General features: G+C 55.4%; 1 protein-coding gene across 2 annotated transcripts in view; it reads right to left on the minus strand.

The window, feature by feature from the left end:
• LOC147090648 (histidine N-acetyltransferase-like) overlaps positions 1-27,613 on the minus strand; it is a 74,681-nt gene that overhangs the window by 17,139 nt on the left and 29,929 nt on the right. Inside the window, exon 1 of one of the 2 annotated variants that reach the window (XM_085977414.1) lies at positions 12,195-12,363. The exons of the other annotated variant lie outside the window; for it this stretch is intronic. The gene's annotated coding sequence lies outside the window, so the exon portion shown is untranslated. Of the gene's footprint in view, positions 1-12,194; positions 12,364-27,613 lie in introns of those variants that run through there. 2 annotated transcript variants of the gene reach the window in all.

Genomic DNA, 27,613 nt, shown 5'->3' on the forward strand with positions numbered 1-27,613 from the left:
AAACCCTCATCACACTTGAAGTGTTGAAACCTGCAGGGCTACGGACCGAGAGCTGGAAAGTGGGATGAGGCTGGATCGCTCCTTTCAGGGCAGCACAGACACGATGGGTCGAATGACCTCCTTCTGTGCCATAAATTTCTATGATTCTCTTGAGCCCACAGACCGGGTACAGCCCGCTATGCCCTGGGCTACACTCATGGACTCTAACTGTGAGTGTCCTCATGGTCCAACAAAAGGACGAGGCCACACCTAACGTTTAAATCAGTGCGCGCATTAATTTGTGAACATCACAAACAGCCACTAATGACAGTCCCTAGTCTTTCAGTTCAGGGACCATCCACCAAAGAGGTAGCAGCATGGAGAACTGACTCATTGGGGAGTTTCGGCTGCCCGTATCTCAACTCACACATCACCCCGAACCCCGCCAGCCGTTAACCCCACTCACTCCAAACCCAACAACCCCGAAACCCAACCTCCCCGAACCCCACTCACCCTGAACCCCACCCTCCCTGAACCTCACTCACCCCGAACCCCACTCACCCAAAACCCCACCCTCCCCAAAACCCAACCTCCCCGAACCCAACCCGCCGTTAACCCCACTCACCCCAAACCCCACCCTCCCTGAACCCCACTCATCCGAACCCCGCCCGCCGTTAACCACACTCACCCCAAACCCCACACTCCCCGAACCCGACTCACCCCGAACCGACCCTCCCCGAAACCCAACCTCCCCGAAAACCAGTCACCCCGAACCCCACTTACACCGAACCCACACTTCCAGAAACCAAACCTCCCCGAACCCCGCCCGCCGTTAACCCCACTCAACCGAACCGCACCCTCCCCGAACCCCACTCACCCGAACCCTGCCTGCCATTAAACCCACTCACCCCGAACCCCTCCCTCCCCGAACCCCACTCACCCCTCACCCCGAATCCCACTCACCCCGAACCCCACCCTCCCCGAACCCCACTCACCCCGAACCCCATTCGCCCCGAACCCCACTCGCCCCGAACCCCACTCTCCCTGAACCCCACTCACCCCGAACCCCACTCTCCCCGAACCCCGCCCGCTCCGAACCCCACCCACACCGAACCCCACTCTCCCCGAACCCCACTCTCCCCGAACTCCACTCGCCCCGAACCCTGCCTGCCATTAAACCCACTCACCCCGAACCCCACCCTCCCCGAACCCCACTCACCCCGAACCCCTCACCCCGAATCCCACTCACCCCGAACCCCACCCTCCCCGAACCCCACTCACCCCGAACCCCGAATCCCACTCACCCCGAACCCCACCCTCCCCGAACCCCACTCACCCCGAACCCCATTCACCCCGAACCCCACTCGCCCCGAACCCCACTCTCCCCGAACCCCACTCACCCTGAACCCCACTCGCCCCAAACCCCACTCCCTCCGAACACCACTCACCCGTAACCCCACCTTCCCTGAATCCCGCTCCACCCGAACCCCACTCACCCCGAACCCCACCTTCCCTGAATCCCGCTCCCCCCGAACCCCACTCACCCCGAACCTCCCCAAACCCCATTCACCCCGAACCCCGCTCACCCCGAACCCCGCCCACCCGAACCCCACCCAACCCGAACCCCACTCACCCCTAACCCCAACGTCCCCAAACCCCACTCACCCCGAACCCCACTCTCCCGAACCATACTCACCCTGAACCCCAATCTCCACGAACCCCACTCTCCCCAAACCCCGCCCACCCCGAACCCCATGCAGCCGAACACCGCTCACCCCGAACGCCGCTCACCCCGAACCCCGCTCACCCCGAACCCCAACCCCCCGACCCCCAATCACCCCCAACCCCCCGAACCCCACTCACCCAGAACCCCACCCTCCCCAAACACCACCCTCCCCGAACCCCACTCACCCCGAATCCCACCCTCCCCAAACCCCACTCACGCCAAACAGCAATCCCCTCGAACCCCACTCACCCGAACCCCACTCACCCCGAACCCCACTCACCCCGAAGCCCACTCACCCCGAACCCCACTCTCCCCGAACCCCACTCACCCAAACCCCACCCTCCCCGAAACCCACTCACCCTGAACCCCACTCACCCCGAACCACACCCTTCCCGAACCCCACTCACCTCGAACCCCACTCACCCCGAACCCCACTCACCCCGAACTCCACTCACCCTGAACCCCACTCACCCCGAACCACACCCTTCCCGAACCCCACTCACCTCGAACCCCACTCACCCCGAACCCCATTCTCCCCGAACCCCACTCACCCCGAACCCCACTCACCCGAACCTCACTCACCCAAACCCCACCCACCCGAACCCCACTCACCCTGAACCCCACTCACCCCGAACCCCACTCACCCGAACCCCACTCTCCCCGAACCCCACTCACCCCGAACCCCACCCACCCGAACCCCACTCACCCTGAACCCCACTCACCCCGAAACCCACTCACCGAACCCCACTCTCCCCGAACCCCACTCACCCGAACCCCACTCACCCCGAACCCCACTCACCCCGAACCCCACTCACCCCGAATTACACTCACCCCGAAACTCACTCACTCCGAACCCCACCCTCCCCAAACCCCACTCACCCTGAACCCCACTCACCCCGAACCCCACTCACCCCGAACCCCACTCACCCCGAACCCTACTCAACCCGAACACCACTCACCCCGAACCACAATCACCCCGAACCCCACCCTCCCCGATCCCCACTCACCCGAACCCCACTCACCCCGAACCCCACTCACCCCGAACCCCACCCTCCCCGATCCCCACTCACCTGAACCCCACTCACCCCGAACTCCACCCTCCCCAAACCCCACTCACCCGAACCCCACTCACCCCAAACCCCACCCTCCCCGAACCCCACTCACCCCGAACCACACCCTCCCCGAACCCCACTCACCCCAAACCCCACTCACCCCGAACACCACTCACCCTGAACCCCACTCTCTCCGAACCCCACTCACTCCGCACCCCACTCACCCCGAACCCCACGCACCCGGAACCCCTCACCCGAACCCCACTCACCCCGGACCCCTCTCACCCGAACCCCACTCACCCCGAACCCCACTCACCGAACCTCACTCATCCGAACCCCACTCACCCGAACCCCACTCACCCCGAACCCCACCCTCCCCGAACCCCACTCACCCGAACGCCACCCACCCGAACCCCACTCACCCTGAACCCCACTCCCGGAAAGGCCACCCCACCTCCGAAAGGCCACCCCGCTCCCAGAAGGGCCACCCCGCCCCCGGAAGGGTCACCCCACTCCCTCCGAACACCACTCACCCGTAACCCCACCTTCCCTGAATCCCGCTCCACCCGAGCCCCACTCACCCCGAACCCCATCTTCCCTGAATCCAGCTCCCCCCGAACCCCACTCACCCCGAACCTCCCCGAACCCCATTCACCCCGAACCCCGAACCCCGCCCAGCCGAACCCCACCCAACTCGAACCCCACTCACCCCTAACCCCAACCTCCCCGAACCTCACTCAGCCCGAACCCCACTCTCCCGAACCATACTCACCCTGAACCCCAATCTCCAGGAACCCCACTCTCCCCAAACCCCGGCCACCCCGAACCCCATGCACCCGAACACCGCTCACCCCGAACGCCGCTCACCCCGAACCCCACTCACCCCGAACCCCAACCTCCGTGAACCCCAATCACCCCGAATCCCACTCACCCCGCACACCACCCTCCCCGAACCCCACTCACCCAAACCCGACTCTCCCCGAACCCCACTCACCCCGAACCCCACTCGCCCCGAAACCCACTCGCCCCGAAACCCACTCGCCCCGAACCCCACTCACCGCGAACCCCACTCACCCCGAACCCCACCCTCCCCAAACCCCACTCACGCCGAACACCAATCCCCTCGAACCCCACTCACCCGAACCCCACTCACCCCGAACCCCACTCACCCCGAAGCCCACTCACCCCGAACCCCACTCTCCCCGAACCCCACTCACCCAAACCCCACCCTCCCTGAACCCCACTCACCCTGAACCCCACTCACCCCGAACCACACCCTTCCCGAACCCCACTCACCTCGAACCCCACTCACCCCGAACCCCACTCTTCCTGAACCCCACTCTCCCCGAACCCCACTCTCCCTGAACCCCACACACCCTGAACCCCTCACCCCAAACCACACCCTTCCCGAACCCCACTCACCCGAACCTCACTCACCCGAACCCCACCCACCCGAACCCCACTCACCCTGAACCCCACTCACCCCGAACCCCACTCACCCCGAACCCCACTCACACCGAACCCCACTCACCCCGAAACTCACTCACTCCGAACCTCACCCTCCCCAAACCCCAATCACCCCGAACCACACTCACCCCGAACCACACTCAACCCGAACCCCACCCTCCCCGATCCCCACTCACCCGAACCCCACTCACCCCGAACTCCACCCTCCCCAAACCCCACTCACCCGAACCCCACTCACCCCGAACTCCACCCTCCCCAAACCCCACTCACCCGAACCCCACTCTCCCCGAACTCCACCCTCCCCGAACCCCACTCACCCGAACCCCACTCACCCCGAACTCCACCCTCCCCAAACCCCACTCACCCGAACCCCACTCACCCCGAACCCCACCCTCCCCGAACCCCACTCACCCGAACCCCACTCACTCCGAACCCCACCCTCCCCGAACCCCACTCACCCCGAACCACACCCTCCCCGAACCCCACTCACCCCAAACCCCACTCACCCCGAACACCACTCACCCTGAACCCCACTCACTCCGAACCCCACTCACCCCGAACCCCACGCAACCCGAACCCCTCACCCGAACCCCAGTCACCCCGAACCCCTCTCACCTGAACACCACTCACCCCGAACCCCACTCACCGAACCTCACTCACCCGAACCCCACTCACCCCGAACCCCACTCACCCCGAACCCCACCCTCCCCGAACCCCACTCACCCGAACGCCACCCACTCGAACCCCACTCACCCCAAACCCCACTCACCCCGAACCTCACTCACCCCGAACCCTACTCACCCGAACCCCACTCACCCCGAACCCCACCCTCCCCGAACCCCACCCTCCTCGAACCCCACTCACCCCGAACCCCACTCACCCCGAACCCCACTCACCCCAAACCCCACTCAGCCCAAACCCTACTCACCCCGAACCCCACTCACCGTGAACCCCACCCTCCCCGAACCCCACTCACCCCGAACCCCACTCACCCCGAACCCTACTCACCCGAACCCCACTCACCCCGAACCCCACCCTCCCCGAACCCCACCCTCCTCGAACCCCACTCACCCCGAACCTCACTCACCCCGAACCCTACTCACCCGAACCCCACTCACCCCGAACCCCACCCTCCCCGAACCCCACTCACCCCGAACCCCACTCACCCCGAACCCCACCCTCCCCGAACCCCACCCTCCTCGAACCCCACTCACCCCGAACCCCACTCACCCCGAACCCCACTCACCCCAAACCCCACTCACCCCGAACCCTACTCACCCCGAACCCCACTCACCGTGAACCCCACCCTCCCCGAACCCCACTCACCCCGAACCCCACTCACGCCGAACCCCACTCTCCCCGAACCCCACTCCCCCCGAACCCCACTCACCCTGAACCCCACTCACCCCGAACACCACTCACCCCGAACACCACTCACCCCAAATCCCACCCGTCCTGAACCTCTCACCCGAACCCCACACGCCCCGAACCCCACTCACCCCGAACCGCACTCTCCCCGAACCACACTCGCCCCGAACCACTCACCCGAACCCCACCCGCCCCGAACCGCACCCGCCCCGAACCCCACTCACCCGAACCCCACTCATCCCAAACCCCACTCCCAGAAGAGCCACACCGGCCCCAGAAAGGCCACCCCACCTCCGGAAGGCCACCCCGCTCCCAGAAGGGCCACCCCGCCCCTGGAAGGGTCACCCCACACCCTCCCCGAACCCCACTCACCCCAAAACCCACTCACCCCGAACGCCACTCACACTGAACCCCACTCACTCCGAACCCCACTCACCCCGAACCCCACTCACCACGAACCCCACTCACCCCGAACCCCACTCACCCGAACCCCACCCTCCCCAAACCCCACTGACCCCGAACCCCTCACCCGAACCCCACTCACCCTGAACCCCACTCACCCGAACCCCACTCACTCCGAACCCCACTCTCCTCGAACCCCACTCACCCGAACCCCACTCACCCCGAAGCCCACTCAACCCGAACCCCACGCACCCCGAACCCCACTCACCCCGAACCCCACTCACCCTGAACCCCACTCACCCCGAACCCCACTCACCCCAAACCCCACTCACCCCGAACCCTACTCACCCCGAACACCACTCACCCGAACCCCACTCACCCCGAACACCACTCACTCCGAACCCCACTCACCACGAACCCCACTCACCGTGAACCGTACTCACCCAGACCTCCAACCTCCCCGAACCCCACTCACGCCGAACCCCACTCTCCCCGAACCCCACTCTCCCTGAACCTCACTCTCCCTGAACCCCACTCACCCCGAACCCCACTCAGCCCGAACCCTACTCACCCAAACCCCTCACCCTGAACCCCACCCTACCAGAACCCCACCCTCCTCGAACCCCACCCTCCCCGAACCCCACTCACCCCAAACCCCACTCACCCCGAAACCCTCACCCGAACCCCACTCACCCGAACCCCTCACCCGAACCCCTCACCCTAACCCCACTCACCCTGAAATCCACTCACCCGAACCTCACTCACCCGAACCCCACTCATCCGAAACCCACTCACCCAAACTCCACTCGCCCGAACCCCACTCACCCGAACTCCACTCATCCGAACCCCACTCATCCGAACGCCACTCACCCGAACTCCACTCACCCGAACCCCACCCACCCGAATCCCACTCACCCCGAACGCCACTCACCCTGAACCCCACTCACTCCGAACCCCACTCACCCCGAACCCCACACACCACGAACCCCACTCACCCTGAACCCCACTCACCCCGAACCCCACTCACCCCGAACCCCACTCACCCGAACCCCACTCACGCGAACCCCACCCACCCGAATCCCACTCACCCCGAACGCCACTCACCCTGAACCCCACTCACTCCGAACCCCACACACCACGAACCCCACTCACCCTGAACCCCACTCACCCTGAACCCCACTCACCCCGAACCCCACTCACCCCGAACCCCTCACCCGAACCCCACTCACCCTGAACCCCACTCACCCGAACCCCTCACCCCGAACCCCACCCTCCTCGAACCCCACTCACCCGAACCCCACTCACCCCGAACCCCACTCACCACGAACCCCACTCAACCCAAACCCCACCCACCCCAAACCCCTCACCCGAACCCCACTCACCCTGAACCCCACTCACCCGAACCTCACTCACCCCGAACCCCACCCTCCTTGAACCCCACTCACCCGAACCCCACTCACCCCGAAGCCCACTCAGCCCGAACCCCACGCACCCTGAACCCCACCCTCCCCGAACCCCACTCACCCCAAACCCAACCTCCCTGAACCCCACTCACCCCGAACCCCACTCACCCGAACCCCACTCACCCGAACCCCACCCACCCGAATCCCACTCACCACGAACGCCACTCACCCTGAACCCCACTCACTCCGAACCCCACTCACCCCGAACCCCAAACACCACGAACCCCTCACCCCGAACCCCACTCACCCCGAACCCCTCACCCGAACCCCACTCACCCTGAACCCCACTCACCCGAACCCCACTCACCCCGAACCCCACCCTCCTTGAACCCCATTCACCCGAACCCCACTCACCCCGAACCCCTCACCACGAACCCCACTCAACCCAAACCCCTCACCCCGAACCCCACTCACCACGAACCCCACTCAACCCAAACCCCTCACCCCGAACCCCTCACCCGAACCCCACTCACCCTGAACCCCGAACCCCGAACCCCACCCTCCTCGAACCCCACTCACCCGAACCCCACTCACCCCGAAGCCCACTCAGCCCGAACCCCACGCACCCCGAACCCCACCCTCCCCTAACGCCACTCACCGCGAACCACACCCTCCCCGAACCCCACCCTTCCCAAACCCCACTCACCCCGAACTCCACTCACCCCGAGCCCCACTCACCCTGAACCCCACTCACCCAAACCCCACTCACCCTGAACCCCACTCACCCTGAACCCCACTCACACCGAACCCCACTCACCCCAAACCCCACTCACCCCGAACCCCACTCACCCCGAACCCCACTCACCCCGAACCCCACTCACGCCGAACCCCACTCTCCCCGAACCTCACTCTCCCCGAACCCCACTCACCCCGAACCCCACTCACCCCGAACCATACTCACTCGAACCCCACTCACCCCGAACCCCACCCTCCCCGAACCCCACCCTCCCCGAACGCCACTCACCCCAAACCCCACTCACCCCGAACCCCTCACCCGAACCCCACTCACCCGAACCCCACTCAGCCCGAACCCCACTCACCCGAACCTCACTCACCCGAACCCCACTCATCTGAACCCCACTCACCCAAACTCCACTCACCCGAACCCCACTCACCCCGAACCCAACCTCCCTGAACCCCACTCACCCGAACCTCACTCACCCGAACTCCACCCATCCGAACCCCACTCATCCGAACCCCACTCACCCGAACTCCACTCACCCGAAACCCACTCACCCGAACCCCACTCATTCCAAACCCCACTCACCCGAACCCCACTCACCCCGAACCCCACTCACCCGAACCCCAATCACCAGAACCCCACTCATCCCGAACCCCACTCACCCCGAACCCCACTCACCCCGAACCCCACTCACCCCGAACCCCACTCACCCCGAACCCCACTCACCCCGAACCCCACTCACGCCGAACCCCACTCTCCCCGAACCTCACTCTCCCCGAACCCCACTCACCCCGAACCCCACTCACCCCGAACCATACTCACTCGAACCCCACTCACCCCGAACCCCACCCTCCCCGAACCCCACCCTCCCCGAACGCCACTCACCCCAAACCCCACTCACCCCGAACCCCTCACCCGAACCCCACTCACCCGAACCCCACTCAGCCCGAACCCCACTCACCCGAACCTCACTCACCCGAACCCCACTCATCTGAACCCCACTCACCCAAACTCCACTCACCCGAACCCCACTCACCCCGAACCCAACCTCCCTGAACCCCACTCACCCGAACCTCACTCACCCGAACTCCACCCATCCGAACCCCACTCATCCGAACCCCACTCACCCGAACTCCACTCACCCGAAACCCACTCACCCGAACCCCACTCATTCCAAACCCCACTCACCCGAACCCCACTCACCCCGAACCCCACTCACCCGAACCCCAATCACCAGAACCCCACTCATCCCGAACCCCACTCACCCCAAACCCCACTCACCCCGAACCCCACTCACCCCGAACACCACTCACCCCGAACACCACCCTCCCCGAACCGCACTCACCCCGAACCCCACTCACCCTGAACCCCACTCTGAACCCCACTCACACCGAACCCCACTCACCATGAACCGCACTCACCCAGAACTCCACCCTCCCCGAACCCCACTCACGCCGAAACCCACTCTCCCCGAACCTCACTCTCCCTGAACCTCACTCTCCCCGAACCCCACTCACCCCGAACCCCTCACCCTGAACCCCACCCTTACCGAACCCCACCCTCCTTGAACCCCACCCTCCCCGAACCCCACTCACCCCAAACCCCACTCACCCCGAACCCCTCACCCGAACCCCACTCACCCGAACCACTCACCCGAACCCCACTCACCCCGAACCCCACTCACCCGAACCTCACTCACCCGAACCCCATTCATCCGAACCCCACTCACCCGAACTCCACTCACCCAAAACCCACTCACCCGAACCCCACTCATCCCGAACCCCACTCACCCCGAACCTCACTCACCCGAACCCCAATCATCCAAACCCCACTCATCCCGAACCCCACTCACCCCGAACCCCACTCACCCGAACCTCACTCACCCCGAACCCCACCCTCCCCGAACCCCTCACACCGAACCCCACTCTCCCTGAACCCCACTCTCCCTGAAGCTCACTCTCCCCGAACCCCACTCACCCCGAACCCCACTCATCCCGAACCCTACTCACTCGAACCCCAATCACCCTGAACCCCACCCTCCCCAAACCCCACCCTCCTCGAACCCCACCCTCCCCGAACCCCACTCACCCCAAACCCCACTCACCCTGAACCCCTCACCCGAACCCCACTCACCCGAACCCTTCACCCGAACCCCTCACCCAAACCCCACTCACCCCAAACCCCACTCACCCCAAACCCCACTCACCCGAACCTCACTCACCCGAACTCCACTCACCCGAACCCCACTCACCCGAGCCCCACTCACCCGAACCCAACTCACCCGAACCCCACTCACCCGAACTCCACTCACCCGAAACCCACTCACCCGAACTCAACTCACCCGAAACCCACTCATCCCGAACCCCAGTCACCCCGAACCCCACTCACCCGAACCTCACTCACCCCGAACCCCACTCACCCGAACCTCACTCACCTCGAACCCCACCCTCCCCGAACCCCACTCACCCCGAACCCCACTCACCCGAACCCCACTCACCCCGAACCCCACCCGCCCCGATCCGCACTCACCCGAACCGCACTCACCCGAACTCCACTCATCCGAACCCCACTCACCCGAACTCCACTCACCCGAAACCCACTCACCTGAACCCTACCCACCCGAACCCCACTCACCCCGAACCCCACTCATCCCGAACCCCACTCATCCCAAACCCCACTCACCCTGAACCGCACTCACCCCGAACCTCACTCACCCTGAACCCCACTCACCCTGAACCCCACTCACCCCCAACCCCACTCACCCCGAACCCCTCACCCGAACCCCACTCACCAGAACCCCACTCACCCGAACCCCACTCATCCCGAACCCCACTCATCCCAAACCCCACTCACCCTGAACCGCACTCACCCCGAACCTCACTCACCCCGAACCCCACTCACCCTGAACCCCACTCACCCTGAACCCCACTCACCCCTAACCCCACTCACCCGAACCCCACTCACCCCGAACCCCACTCACCCCACCCCGAACCCCACTCACCCCGAACCCCACTCCCCCCGAACCCCACTCACCCCGAACCCCGCTCACCCCGAACCCCGCTCACCCCGAACCCCGCTCACCCCGAACCCCACCCTCCCCGAACCCCTCACCCCGAACCCCACTCACCCCCACTGACCCCAAACACCACTCACCCCGAACCCCACCCTCCCTGAACCGCACTCACCCCGAACCCCATCACCCCGAACCCCACTCACCCCCACTGACCCCAAACACCACTCACCCCGAACCCCACCCTCCCTGAACCGCACTCACCCCGAACCCCATCACCCCTAGCCCCACTCACCCCGAACCCCACTCACCCCGAACCCCACCCTCCCTGAACCGCACTCACCCCGAACCCCACTCACCCCGAACCCCACTCACCCCGAACCCCACTCACCCCGAACCCCACTCACCCGAACCCCACTCACCCTCACTCACCCCAAACACCGCTCACCCCGAACACCGCTCACCCCGAACCCCACTCACCCCGAACCCCACTCACCCCGAACCCCACTCACCCCGAACCCCACCCTCCCTGAACCGCACTCACCCCGAACCCCACTCACCCCGAACCCCACTCACCCGAACCCCACTCACCCCCACTCACCCCAAACACCACTCACCCCGAACCCCACCCTCCCTGAACCGCACTCACCCCAAACACCACTCACCCCGAACCCCACTCACCCCGAACCCCACCCTCCGCGAACCGCACTCACCCCGAACCCCATCACCCCCTGTCCTTGTTGACCTACATTAGCTCCTGTTCTGGCAATGCCTCGATTTTAAAATTCTCGTCCTCCTTGTTTTCAAACCCCTCCATGGCCTCGTCCCCTCCCTATCTCTGTAGCCTCCTCCAGCCCTACAAACCACCCCACCCCCCCCGAGATCTCTGCGCTCCTCATATTCTGGCCTCTCGAGCATCCCCGATTTTCATCACTCCACCAGTGGCGGCCGTGCCTCCAGCTGCCTAGGCCACAAGCTCTGGAATTGCCTCCTTAAAGCTCTCCGCCTCTCTCTCTCCTCCTTTAAGACGCTCCTTAAAACTCACCTCTTTGACCAAGCTTTTGGTCACCTGTCCTAATATCTCCTTATGTGGCTGGGTGTCAAATATTGTTTGATAATCGCTCCTCTGAAAGGCCTTGGGACATTTAACTATGCTAAAAGCGCTGCAGAACAGTTGTTGAGTCGGGTAGTAAAGAAAACCCGGCATGGATTCCTAGCATGGGACAACAGCTATGCCCAGTGGATTTGTGAGTAGCCCAATCGCCGTTCAATGCAGCATCCCAGGCCAGGTTCCCCACCACATCCACCCGACGAACCCAGGGCAGCCGTAACAAAATGTTAATGCGGACGTCCTCCTGCGCTGTCTGTGTGTTGTCAGGATGAGAAAAAGGGGCCCTTTGTCTCATCATTGTCAGCTCTGCCAGCTTCTGTTGCCGTGAGCGATGGCTGCAGCCCCACACCCCCGCCGTGACAATGTGAGTCAGCACTAGCCCACGTCTCGCCCCAGTGTTAGTCACCAAGAGCTCGTTATGCCTTCGCCTGGATCTTGTTTTTTATTCATTTATGGGATGTGGGTGTCGCTGGCAAGTCCAGCATTTATTGCCCATCCCTAATTGCCCTTGAGAAGGTGGTGGTGAGCCGCCTCATTGAACCCCTGCAGCCCGTGTGGTGAAGGAACTCCCACAGTGTTGTTAAGTAGGAAATTCCAGGATTTTGACCCAGTGACGATGAAGGGTCGACGATATATTTCCAAGTCAGGATGGTGTGTGACTTGGAGGGGAACTTTGAAGCTGGTGGTGTTCCCATGTGCCTGCTGCCCTTGTCCTTCTAGGTGGAAGAGGTCGCGGGTTTGGGAGGTGCTGCCGAAGAAGCCTTGGCAAGTTGCTGCAGTGCATCCCTCCTTTACTCTGTATCTAACCCGTGCTGTTCCTGCCCTGGGAGTGTTTGATGGGACAGTGTAGAGGAAGCTTTACTCTGTATCTAACCCGTGCTGTACCTGCCCTGGGAGTGTTTGATGGGACAGTGTAGAGGGAGCTTTACTCTGTATCTAACCCGTGCTGTACCTGCCTGGGAGTGTTTGATGGGACAATGTAGAGGGAGCTTTACTCTGTATCTAACCTGTGCTGTACCTGCCCTGGGACTGTTTGATGGGACAGTGTAGAGGGAGCTTTACTCTGTATCTAACCCGTGCTGTACCTGTCCTGGGAGTGTTTGATGGGACAGTGTAGAGGGAGCTTTACTCTGTATCTAACCCGTGCTGTACCTGTCCTGGGAGTGTTTGATGGGACAGTGTAGAGGGAGCTTTACTCTGTATCTAACCCGTGCTGTACCTGCCCTGGGAGTGTTTGATGGGACAGTGCAGAGGGCTCTTTACTCTATCTAACCCGTGCTGTACCTGCCCTGGGAGTGTTTGATGGGACAGTGTAGAGGAAGCTTTACTCTGTATCTAACCCGTGCTGTACCTGTCCTGGGAGTGTTTGATGGGACAGTGTAGAGGGAGCTTTACTCTGTATCTAACCCGTGCTGTACCTGCCTGGGAGTGTTTGATGGGACAATGTAGAGGGAGCTTTACTCTGTATCTAACCCGTGCTGTACCTGCCCCGGGAGTGTTTGATGGGACAGTGTAGAGGGAGCTTTACTCTGTATCTAACCCATGCTGTACCTGCCCTGGGACTGTTTGATGGGGCAGTGTAGAGGGAGCTTTACTCTGTTTCTAACCCGTGCTGTACCTGCCCTGGGAGTGATTGATGGGACAGTGTAGAGGGAGCTTTACTCTGTATCTAACCTGTGCTGTACCTGCCCTGGGACTGTTTGATGGGACAGTGTAGAGGGAGCTTTACTCTGTATCTAACCCGTGCTGTACCTGCCCTGGGAGTGTTTGATGGGACAGTGTAGAGGGAGCTTTACTCTGTATCTAACCCGTGCTGTACCTGTCCTGGGAGTGTTTGATGGGACAGTGTAGAGGGAGCTTTACTCTGTATCTAACCCGTGCTGTACCTGCCCTGGGAGTGTTTGATGGGACAGTGTAGAGGGAGCTTTACTCTGTATCTAACCCGTGCTGTACCTGCCCTGGGAGTGTTTGATGGGACAGTGTAGAGGGAGCTTTACTCTGTATCTAACCCGTGCTGTACCTGCCCTGGGAGTGATTGATGGGACAGTGTAGAGGGAGCTTTACTCTGTATCTAACCTGTGCTGTACCTGCCCTGGGAGTGTTTGATGGGACAGTGTAGAGGGAGCTTTACTCTGTATCTAACCCGTGCTGTACCTGCCCTGGGAGTGTTTGATGGGACAGTGTAGAGGGAGCTTTACTCTGTATCTAACCCGTGCTGTACCTGCCCTGGGAGTGTTTGATGGGACAGTGTAGAGGGAGCTTTACTCTGTATCTAACCCGTGCTGTACCTGCCCTGGGAGTGTTTGATGGGACAGTGTTGAGGGAGCTTTACTCTGTATCTAACCCGTGCTGTGCCTGCCCTGGGAGTGTTTGATGGGACAGTGAATGCCTAAAATGTAACAGTGTTCCAGCAACCCCCTGCCCCCTCTCCTCAATGAGCAGAATGATTAACCCCAAAAAAGTGATGAAAACCAGGGAACAAGCTTGATGTGACGAATCAGTAAAGCACTGTGAAAATAGGAAAGATTAGAAGAGCAAATCGGAGGAGCCGAAAGATCTCATGGACCAGGACGACAGATGGGGAGAAGTGACATTCAACCAGAAGCAATAATTAATTAGCGCAGGCGGTGATTGAATTAAGTGAGGTAATTAGAAAAATTGATTCCGGTGCAAGTGGCATAATTGATAAGTTGTGCTGATGTTGGAGGAGAATTTAATATTAAAGATGTTGGGTTGTACGAAATGTTGAATGATGGTTCTCCCATGGAGGACGTAAGAGAAGAGATTTGAGACACTGGGACTATTCCCCCCAGAGCAGAGACTATTTCCGCTGGTCGGGGAGACAGGGACAAGGTTCATCAATTTAAATTTGTCACTGCGCAAGTGAGGAGACAGGTTATGAGAAATGTCCTTACACCGGTTGATGGTGCATGAGAGACATTGCCACTGGGAGTTGTCGAGACCCGTTGGGATAGATATCTGAAGCTAATTTAATGCCCGCACTGCAACATTAATTAATATCATTCTAGCTGGACAAATTTGCAAGCGAAACTGAAGAAGGCGGCCAGTTGAATGCGAGAAGAGAGGTAGTACCTTATACAATGAATGAATGAATGAGTGTCAGAAGGTATTTAGTAATGCCGTAGGTGTAAGGCAATGCACAAGAGAGGGAAAATGGATAACCTAATTACTCAGTGAATGTTGTTACCTTTGCCAAGCAAGAGGCTGTGTACCCCATCTAACAAGATACGTGTGACCAAATACCCCATGTAACAAGACAGGTGGGGGTAAATTCCCCATCTAACGAGACACGTGAGGCCAAATACCCCATCTAACGAGACACGTGAGACCAAATACCCCATCTAATGAGACACGTGAGGCCAAATACCCCATCTAACGAGACACGTGAGACCAAATACCCCATCTAACGAGACACGTGAGGCCAAATACCCCATCTAACGAGACACGTGAGGTCAAATACCCCATCTAACGAGATACGTGAGACCAAATACCCCATCTAACGAGACACGTGAGACCAAATACCCCATCTAAGGAGATATGTGAGACCAAATACCCCATCTAATGAGATACGTGAGACCAAATACCCCATCTAAGGAGATATGTGAGACCAAATACCCCATCTAATGAGACAGGTGAGACCAAATACCCCATCTAATGAGTCATGTGAGACCAAATACCCCATCTAATGAGACAGGTCAGACCAAATACCCCATCTAATGAGACACGTGAGACCAAATACCCCATCTAACGGGACACGTGAGACCAAATACCCCATCTAAGGAGATACGTGAGACCAATACCCCATCTAACGAGACACGTGAGATCAAATACCCCATCTAATGAGACACGTGAGGTCAAATACCCCATCTAACGAGACACGTGAGACCAAATACCCCATCTAACGAGACACGTGAGACCAAATACCCCATCTAACGAGACACGTGAGACCAAATACCCCATCTAACGAGACACGTGAGGTCAAATACCCCATCTAACGAGACACGTGAGACCAAATACCCCATCTAACGAGACACGTGAGACCAAATACCCCATCTAACGAGACACGTGAGACCAATACCCCATCTAACGAGATACGTGAGACCAAATAGCCCATCTAACGAGACACGTGAGACCAAATACCCCATCTAACGAGACACGTGAGACCAAATACCCCATCTAACGAGACACGTGAGACCAAATACCCCATCTAACGAGACACGTGAGGTCAAATACCCCATCTAACGAGACACGTGAGACCAAATATCCCATCTAACGAGATACGTGAGGTCAAATACCCCATCTAACGAGACACGTGAGACCAAATACCCCATCTAACGAGACACGTGAGACCAAATACCCCATCTAACGAGACACGTGAGACCAAATACCCCATCTAACGAAACACGTGAGACCAAATGCCCCATCTAACGAGGCACGTGAGACCAAATACCCCATCTAACGAGACACGTGAGACCCAATACCCATCTAACGAGATAAGTGAGGTGAAGTACCCCATCTAACGAGACATGTGAGCTCAAATACACCATCTAACGAGACACGTGAGGTCAAATACCCCATCTAACGAGACACGTGAGACCAAATACCCCATCTAACGAGACAAGTGAGACCAAATACCCCATCTAACGAGACACGTGAGACCAAATACCCCATCTAACGAGACACGTGAGACCAAATACCCCATCTAACGAGACACGTGAGGCCAAATACCCCATCTAACGAGACACGTGAGGCCAAATACCCCATCTAACGAGACACGTGAGACCAAATACCCCATCTAACGAGACACGTGAGGCCAAATACCCCATCTAACGAGACACGTGAGGCCAAATACCCCATCTAACGAGACACGTGAGGCCAAATACCCCATCTAACGAGACACGTGAGGCCAAATACCCCATCTAACGAGACACGTGAGGCCAAATACCCCATCTAACGAGACACGAGGTCAAATACCCCATCTAACGAGACACGTGAGACCAAATACCACATCTAACGAGACACGCGAGGTCAAATACCCCATCTAACAAGACACGTGAGACCAAATACCCCATCTAACGAGATAAGTGAGACCAAATACCCCATCTAACGAGACACGTGAGACCAAATACCCCATCTAACGAGATAAGTGAGGTGAAATACCCCATCTAACGAGACATGTGAGGTCAAATACCCCATCTAACGAGATACGTGAGACTAAATACCCCATCTAACGAGACACATGAGACCAAATTCCCCATCTAACGAGATAAGTGAGGTCAAATACCCCATCTAACGAGACACGTGAGACCAAATACCCCATCTAACGAGACATGTGAGACCAAATACCCCATCTAACGAGATATGTGAGGTGAAATACCCCATCTAACGAGACATGTGAGGTCAAATAGCCCATCTAACGAGACACGTGAGACCAAATACCCCATCTAACGAGGCATGTGAGACCAAATACCCCATCTAACGAGATAAGTGAGGTCAAATACCCGATCTAACGAGACATGTGAGACCAAATACCCCATCTAACGAGACATGTGAGACCAAATACCCCATCTAACGAGACATGTGAGGTCAAATACCCCATCTAACGAGATACGTGAGAACAAATACCCCATCTAACGAGACACGTGAGACCAAATACCCCATCTAACGAGACATATGAGACCAAATACCCCATCTAACGAGACATGTGAGACCAAATACCCCATCTAACGAGACACGTGAGACCCAATACTCCATCTAACAAGACATGCGAGGTCAAATACCCCATCTAACGAGACACGTGAGACCAAATACCCCATCTAATGAGACACGTGAGACCAAATACCCCATCTAATGAGACACGTGAGACCAAATACCCCATCTAACGAGACATGTGAGGTCAAATACCCCATCTAACGAGATACGTGAGACCAAATACCCCATCTAACGAGACACGTGAGACCAAATACCCCATCTAACGAGACACGTGAGGTCAAATACCCCATCTAACGAGACACGCGAGGTCAAATACCCCATCTAACGAGATACGTGAGACCAAATACCCCATCTAACGAGACACGCGAGGTCAAATACCCCATCTAACGAGACACGTGAGGTCAAATACCCCATCTAACGAGACACGCGAGGTCAAATACCCCATCTAACGAGTCACGTGAGACCAAATACCCCATCTAACGAGACACGTGAGACCAAATACCCCATCTAACGAGACACGTGAGACCAAATACCCCATCTAATGAGACACGTGAGACCAAATACCCCATCTAACGAGACACATGAGACCAAATACCCCATCTAACGAGATACATGAGACCAAATACCCCATCTAACGAGACACGTGAGACCAAATACCCCATCTAACGAGACACGTGAGGCCAAATACCCCATCTAACGAGACACGTGATGTCAAATACCCCATCTAACGAGACACGTGAGACCAAATATCCCATCTAACGAGATACGTGAGGTCAAATACCCCATCTAACGAGACACGTGAGGTCAAATACCCCATCTAACGAGACACGTGAGACCAAATATCCCATCTAACGAGACACGTGAGACCAAATACCCCATCTAACGAGATACGTGAGGTCAAATACCCCATCTAACGAGACACGTGAGACCAAATACCCCATCTAACGAGATACGTGAGGTCAAATACCCCATCTAACGAGATACGTGAGACCAAACACTCCATCTAACGAGACACGTGAGGCCAAATACCCCATCTAACGAGACACGTGAGACCAAATACCCCATCTAACGAGACACGTGAGACCAAATACCCCATCTAACGAGATACGTGAGACCAAATACCCCATCTAACGAGACACGTGAGACCAAATATCCCATCTAACGAGACACGTGAGACCAAATACCCCATCTAACGAGACACGTGAGACCAAATACCCCATCTAACGAGACACGTGAGACCAAATACCCCATCTAATGAGACACGTGAGACCAAATACCCCATCTAACGAGGCACGTGAGGCCAAATACCCCATCTAACGAGACACGTGAGGCCAAATACCCCATCTAACGAGACACGTGAGACCAAATACCCCATCTAACGAGACACGTGAGGCCAAATACCCCATCTAACGAGACACGTGAGGCCAAATACCCCATCTAACGAGACACGTGAGGCCAAATACCCCATCTAACGAGACACGTGAGGCCAAATACCCCATCTAACGAGACACGTGAGGCCAAATACCCCATCTAACGAGACACGTGAGGCCAAATACCCCATCTAACGAGACACGAGGTCAAATACCCCATCTAACGAGACACGTGAGACCAAATACCACATCTAACGAGACACGCGAGGTCAAATACCCCATCTAACAAGACACGTGAGACCAAATACCCCATCTAATGAGACACGTGAGACCAAATACCCCATCTAACGAGACACGTGAGACCAAATACCCCATCTAACGAGATAAGTGAGGTGAAATACCCCATCTAACGAGACATGTGAGGTCAAATACCCCATCTAACGAGATACGTGAGACTAAATACCCCATCTAACGAGACACGTGAGACCAAATACCCCATCTAACGAGATAAGTGAGGTCAAATACCCCATCTAACGAGACACGTGAGACCAAATACCCCATCTAACGAGACATGTGAGACCAAATACCCCATCTAACGAGATATGTGAGGTGAAATACCCCATCTAACGAGACATGTGAGGTCAAATAGCCCATCTAACGAGACACGTGAGACCAAATACCCCATCTAACGAGACACATGAGGCCAAATACCCCATCTAACGAGACACGTGAGGCCAAATACCCCATCTAACGAGACACGTGAGGCCAAATACCCCATCTAACGAGACACGAGGTCAAATACCCCATCTAACGAGACACGTGAGACCAAATACCACATCTAACGAGACACGCGAGGTCAAATACCCCATCTAACAAGACACGTGAGACCAAATACCCCATCTAATGAGACACGTGAGACCAAATACCCCATCTAACGAGACACGTGAGACCAAATACCCCATCTAACGAGATAAGTGAGGTGAAATACCCCATCTAACGAGACATGTGAGGTCAAATACCCCATCTAACGAGATACGTGAGACTAAATACCCCATCTAACGAGACACGTGAGACCAAATACCCCATCTAACGAGATAAGTGAGGTCAAATACCCCATCTAACGAGACACGTGAGACCAAATACCCCATCTAACGAGACATGTGAGACCAAATACCCCATCTAACGAGATATGTGAGGTGAAATACCCCATCTAACGAGACATGTGAGGTCAAATAGCCCATCTAACGAGACACGTGAGACCAAATACCCCATCTAACGAGGCATGTGAGACCAAATACCCCATCTAACGAGATAAGTGAGGTCAAATACCCGATCTAACGAGACATGTGAGACCAAATACCCCATCTAACGAGACATGTGAGACCAAATACCCCATCTAACGAGACATGTGAGGTCAAATACCCCATCTAACGAGATACGTGAGAACAAATACCCCATCTAACGAGACACGTGAGACCAAATACCCCATCTAACGAGACATGTGAGACCAAATACCCCATCTAACGAGACATGTGAGACCAAATACCCCATCTAACGAGACACGTGAGACCCAATACTCCATCTAACAAGACATGCGAGGTCAAATACCCCATCTAACGAGACACGTGAGACCAAATACCCCATCTAATGAGACACGTGAGACCAAATACCCCATCTAATGAGACACGTGAGACCAAATACCCCATCTAACGAGACATGTGAGGTCAAATACCCCATCTAACGAGATACGTGAGACCAAATACCCCATCTAACGAGACACGTGAGGTCAAATACCCCATCTAACGAGACACGCGAGGTCAAATACCCCATCTAACGAGATACGTGAGACCAAATACCCCATCTAACGAGACACGCGAGGTCAAATACCCCATCTAACGAGACACGTGAGGTCAAATACCCCATCTAACGAGACACGCGAGGTCAAATACCCCATCTAACGAGTCACGTGAGACCAAATACCCCATCTAACGAGTCACGTGAGACCAAATACCCCATCTAACGAGACACGTGAGACCAAATACCCCATCTAATGAGACACGTGAGACCAAATACCCCATCTAACGAGATACGTGAGACCAAATACCCCATCTAACGAGATACATGAGACCAAATACCCCATCTAACGAGACACGTGAGACCAAATATCCCATCTAACGAGACACGTGAGACCAAATACCCCATCTAACGAGACACGTGAGACCAAATATCCCATCTAACGAGACACGTGAGGCCAAATACCCCATCTAACGAGATACGTGAGGTCAAATACCCCATCTAACGAGACATGTGAGACCAAATACCCCATCTAACGAGATACGTGAGGTCAAATACCCCATCTAACGAGACACGTGAGACCAAATACCCCATCTAACGAGACACGAGGTCAAATACCCCATCTAACGAGATACGTGAGACCAAATATCCCATCTAACGAGATACGTGAGGTCAAATACCCCATCTAACGAGACACGTGAGGTCAAGTACCCCATCTAACGAGACACGTGAGACCAAATATCCCATCTAACGAGACACGTGAGACCAAATACCCCATCTAACGAGACACGTGAGACCAAACACTCCATCTAATGAGACACGTGAGGCCAAATACCCCATCTAACGAGACACGTGAGACCAAATACCCCATCTAACGAGACACGTGAGACCAAATACCCCATCTAACGAGACACGTGAGACCAAATACCCCATCTAATGAGACACGTGAGACCAAATACCCCATCTAACGAGGCACGTGAGGTCAAATACCCCATCTAACGAGACACGTGAGACCAAATACCCCATCTAACGAGACACGTGAGACCAAATACCGCATCTAATGAGACATGTGAGACCAAATACCCCATCTAACGAGACACGTGAGACCAAATACCGCATCTAATGAGACATGTGAGACCAAATACCCCATCTAACGAGTCACGTGAGACCAAATACCCCATCTAACGAGACACGTGAGACCAAATACCCCATCTAACGAGACACGTGAGACCAAATACCCCATCTAATGAGACACGTGAGACCAAATACCCCATCTAACGAGACACGTGAGACCAAATACCCCATCTAACGAGACACGTGAGGTCAAATACCCCATCTAACGAGACACGTGAGACCAAATACCCCATCTAACGAGATACATGATACCAAATACCCCATGTAACGAGGCATGTGAGACCAAATACCCCATCTAATGAGACACGTGAGGCCAAATACCCCATCTAACGAGACACGTGAGACCAAATACCCCATCTAACGAGACACGTGAGACAAAATACCCCATCTAACGAGATACATGATACCAAATACCCCATCTAATGAGACACGTGAGACCAAATACCCCATCTAATGAGACACGTGAGGTCAAATACCCCATCTAACGAGACACATACCAAATACCACATGTGTCCCAGGAAAAGTGATCCAACCATGGCTAACAAAAGAAATTAAAGCTAGTATTAAGTCAAAGGAGGAAGCTTATAAAGTTGCCAGAAAAAGCGGTCAGCCTGAGGATTGGTATCTTTATAGAAATCAGCAAAGGGGGACCAAGAAATTGATAGAGAAATGGAAAATGTAATATGAGCACACACTAGCGAAAAATATAAAAACGGATTTTAAAAGCTTCTATAGGTACGTGAAAAGGGAAATGCTGGCAAAGGTAATTGTAGGTCCTTTACAGTCAGAGACGAGAGAATTTATAATGGGGAATGAGGAAATGGCAGAGAAATTAAATAAATACTTTGTTTCTGTCTTCACGGAGGAAGACACATAAAACCTCCCAGAACTACGAGAAAACCAAGGGTGTGGCGAGAATGAGGAACTTAAAAAAATTAATAGTAAAAATACAGTACTAGCAAAATTAATGGGACTAAAAGTCGATAAATCCCAAGAACCTAATGACCTACATCCTAGGTTTTGAAAGAGGTGGCCATTGGGGTAGTGGACGCATTGGTTGTCATCTTCCAAAATTCTATAGATTCTGGAATGGTTCCTGCAGATTGGAGGATAGCAAATGTAAACCCGCTATTTAAGAAAGGAGGGAGAGAGAAAATGGAGAACTACAGACCTGTTAGCCTCACATCAGTAGTTGGGAAAATGCTGGAATTTATTATAAAGGATACAATAACTGGGCACTGAGAAACTAATACAAGTTGACTATCCCTTATCCGAAAACTTTGGGACCAGCTGTGTTTCGGTATTCGGAAATTTTCGGATTTCAGAAGGTATTATTTCAGACTGGGAAACTCTGAACATTAAATTAATTTGGTAATTAGTATTTGTAATAAATATAAATTTTAAAAGTTCAGGCTACCTCTTGCGACTGTTCCGTGTCTCATTCCCCTTCCTGCTTCTCTGAATTCCTTGACTTAGCGGGGGCCTGGGGCTCGACTGCCGCCACCAGTTGTGGGAAAGCTGGATGTCGGCTGACTCCTACGCTAAGCTGGCCCGCAAATCAGGTTGGGGGCGGGGGAGAAAAGAATATCGGACGGGCCACTGCAGCTATCGGACGGGCCGCTGTATTGTTGGGTTCACTCTCCCGGTACCTCCTTCACACTGCCCGGCTCGGCCTGCAATCTCCTACCCAGGAGGGAACTCTGTGACCCTCTGCCCTGCTCACAGGGAAAGGCAGAGCTCCCTCAGTCACACTTAACATCGAGAGCGAAGGCCGGCGTGTCGACAATCTGCAGGAATTCTTGTTCTGGGCCCCGGAGTACCACTCCTGTCATGTTTTGCGCCACTCGGGTCATGTCGTGCGCACGACTTACGCTGAACGAAAAAACTTTCGGTTTTCAGAGGTTTTCGGTTTTCGGAAGTTCGGATAAAGGATAGTCTACCTGTAGTAAGATTGGGCAGAGTCAACATGGATTTATGAAAGGGAAATCTTGTTTGACAAACCTATTGGACTTCTTTGAAGATGTAACTAGTGGAGTAGACAAAGGGGAACTGGTAGATGTGGTGTATCTGGATTTTCAGAAGGCCTTCGACAAGGTCCCACGCAAGAGGTTGGTGAGCAAAATAGGGCACATGGAATTGGGGGTAATGGATTGAGAATTGGTTAACAGACAGAAAACAAGGAGTAGGGATAAATGGGTCTTTTTCAGGATGGCAGGCTGTGACTAGTGGGGTACCGCAAGGATCGGTGCTTGGGCCCCAGCTATTCACAATCTATATCAATGATTTAGATGAGGGGACTAAATGTAACATTTCCAAATTTGCTGATGATACAAAGCTAGGTGGCAGTGTCAGTTGCGAAGAGGATGTGAAGAGGCTTCAAGGGGATCTCGACAGGCTCAATGAGTGGGCGAGAACATGGCAGATGGAATATAATGTGGATAAATATGTAGTTAACCACTTTGGTAGAAAAAAAAGAAAGGCAGAGTATTTCCTAAATGGTGAAAGATTGGGGAATGCAGATGCTCAAAGGGACCTGGGTGTCCTTGTACATGAGTCACTGAAAGTGAATGTGCAGGTGCAGCAAGCCATTAGGAAGGCAAATGGTATGCTGGCCTTCATTACAAGAGAATTTGAGTACAGGAGTAAAGAAGTCTTACTCCAATTATATAGGGCCTTGGTGAGACCACACCTGGAGTACTGTGTACAATTTTGGTCTCCTTGCCATAGAGGGAGTGCAACGAAGGTTCACGAGATTGATTCCTGGGATGGCGGGTCTGTCGTATGAGAAGAGGTTGAGTAAACTAGGCCTGTATTCTCTGAATTCAGAAGAATGAGAGGGGGTCTCATTGAAGCATACAAAATTATTACAGGGCTTGATAGGATGGATGCTGGGAGAATGTTTCCCTTGGCTGGGGAGTCCAGAACCAGGGGCCACAGCCTCAGGATAAAGGGTAGGCCATTCAGGACTGTGATGAGAAGAAATTTCTTCACACAGAGGGTGGTGAGTCTTTGGAATTCTCTACCCCAGAGGGCTGTGGAGGCTCAGTCATTGGGTATATTCAGAACAGAAGTGGATAGATTTCTGACTAGTAAGGGCATCAAGGGATATGGCGATAGGGCCGGTGAATGGAGTTGAGGCAGAAGATCAGCCATGATCTCACTGAATGGCGGAGCAGGCTCGAGGGGCCGAATGGCCTACTCCTGCTCCTATTTCTTATGTTCTTATGTAACAAGACACGTGAGACCAAATACCCCATCTAATGAGACACGTGAGACCAAATACCCCATGTAACGAGACACGTGAGACCAAATACCCCATCTAATGAGACACGTAAGCCCAAATACCCCATGTAACGAGACAGATAAGGCTACTAACAACAAGGTGCATTTATATAGCATCATTAACATCGAAAAATGTCCCAAGGCACTTCACAGAACTGTAAGCAAAACGTAGGTAAGAATGGGCAATATCGTGGTGGGATTTCAGCACAAAGATGAGAACTTTAAACTTTAGCTAAAGCTCTATATTACAATAGCTGGGGAGGGAGCCTTGCCAGATGCATCGCAGGTACGGTAGGAGCTGGGAGTTCAGTCAGAGCAGTAATCATGGCTGCTGCAGTGTGACTCACACAATCATTAAGCAACTGCATTGCTCCATTAAGTTGTGTTAAAAATTCTAATTGCTTGTGACGTGGGAATGTTTAGTGCTCAGTGAACTGAAAAATAGATTCTACCCCCTTCTGTTTGCACCACAATTACCCAAATCAGAGTTCATAGGAAATTCTGTACTCCCTGTTTACTCACGATTGCGTGGCCACGCACAACTCCAACTCCATCATCAAGTTTGCTGATGACACTACCGTTGTAGGCCTGATCACAGATGGCGACGAGACGATGGTTACAGGGAGGAGGTAAGAGCCCTAGCAGAATGGTGCAAGTACGACAACCTCTCCCTCAACATCAGCAAAACAAAGGAGATGATCGTGGGCTACAGGAAGCGGCAGGGGGAGGGACACACCCCAATCTACATCGAAGGGGCTGAGGTGGAGAGGGTCAGCAGCTTCAAATTCCTGGGTGTATTCATTACGGAGGACTTAACGTGGTCCCATCACATCGACGTTGTAACCAAGAAGGCATGCCAACGCCTGTTCTTCCTCAGGAGACTGAAGAAATTTGGAATGGCCCCCCCAGATTCTCACCAACTTCTACCGGTGCACCATCGAGAGTATCCTGTCCGGCTGCATCACTACCTGGTATGGCAACTGCACCGCCACAGACCGCAAGGCTCTACAGATGGTGGTAAAAGCTGCACAACATACTATAGGAATTAAACTACCTGCTGTGCAGGATATCTACCCCGAGAGGTGCCGGGGGAAGGCCCTGAGAATCATTAAAGACGCCAGCCACCCCAGCCACAACCTCTTCGCCCTGCTCCCGTCCGGTAAGAGATATCGGAGCATTCGGTCTCGTACCAGCAGGTTTCGAAACAGCTTCTACCCCCAGGCCATAAGACTCATGAACGAATAATTTATTATTATTTATTACTGTTGTTTTATTTATTAATACTGTATTTCTATTAGTATTTCTATCATTGTTATGCCATATTTATTCCAATGTTGGGAGGACTCATAAAAATCAACATTTCATTGTGCAGTACACACGTCTGCTGCATATATGACAAATAAAATTGAATTGAATTGAATTGAATTGATATTGGAACAGGAGGAGGCCATTCAGCTCCCTCAAGCCTGTTCATGGCTGAGCTGTATCTTAACTCCAATCTACCCAGTTCCAGGGAGCAGTGAGGCGAGGAGGAGCCCGGTATAAAAACCGGCGCGAGCACCGAGGCCCGACCAGTTCCAGGGAGCAGTGAGGCGAGGAGGAGCCCGGTATAAAAACCGGCGCGAGCACCGAGGCCCGACCAGTTCCAGGGAGCAGTGAGGCGAGGAGGAGCCCGGTATAAAAACCGGCGCGAGCACCGAGGCCCGACCAGTTCCAGGGAGCAGTGAGGCGAGGAGGAGCCCGGTATAAAAACCGGCGCGAGCACCGAGGCCCGACCAGTTCCAGGGAGCAGTGAGGCGAGGAGGAGCCCGGTATAAAAACCGGCGCGAGCACCGAGGCCCGACCAGTTCCAGGGAGCAGTGAGGCGAGGAGGAGCCCGGTATAAAAACCGGCGCGAGCACCGAGGCCCGACCAGTTCCAGGGAGCAGTGAGGCGAGGAGGAGCCCGGTATAAAAACCGGCGCGAGCACCGAGGCCTGCAGAGAGCAGCGAGGAGGAGGCCGGCTTAAAAACCGGCGGCAGTTGCGAGGCCCGACCACTC

The sequence above is a fragment of the Somniosus microcephalus genome, unplaced genomic scaffold (genome assembly GCF_052327205.1).
Source record: "Somniosus microcephalus isolate GS21.2 unplaced genomic scaffold, FLI_Smic_1.0 unresolved_chr4, whole genome shotgun sequence".
NCBI lineage: Eukaryota > Metazoa > Chordata > Chondrichthyes > Squaliformes > Somniosidae > Somniosus > Somniosus microcephalus.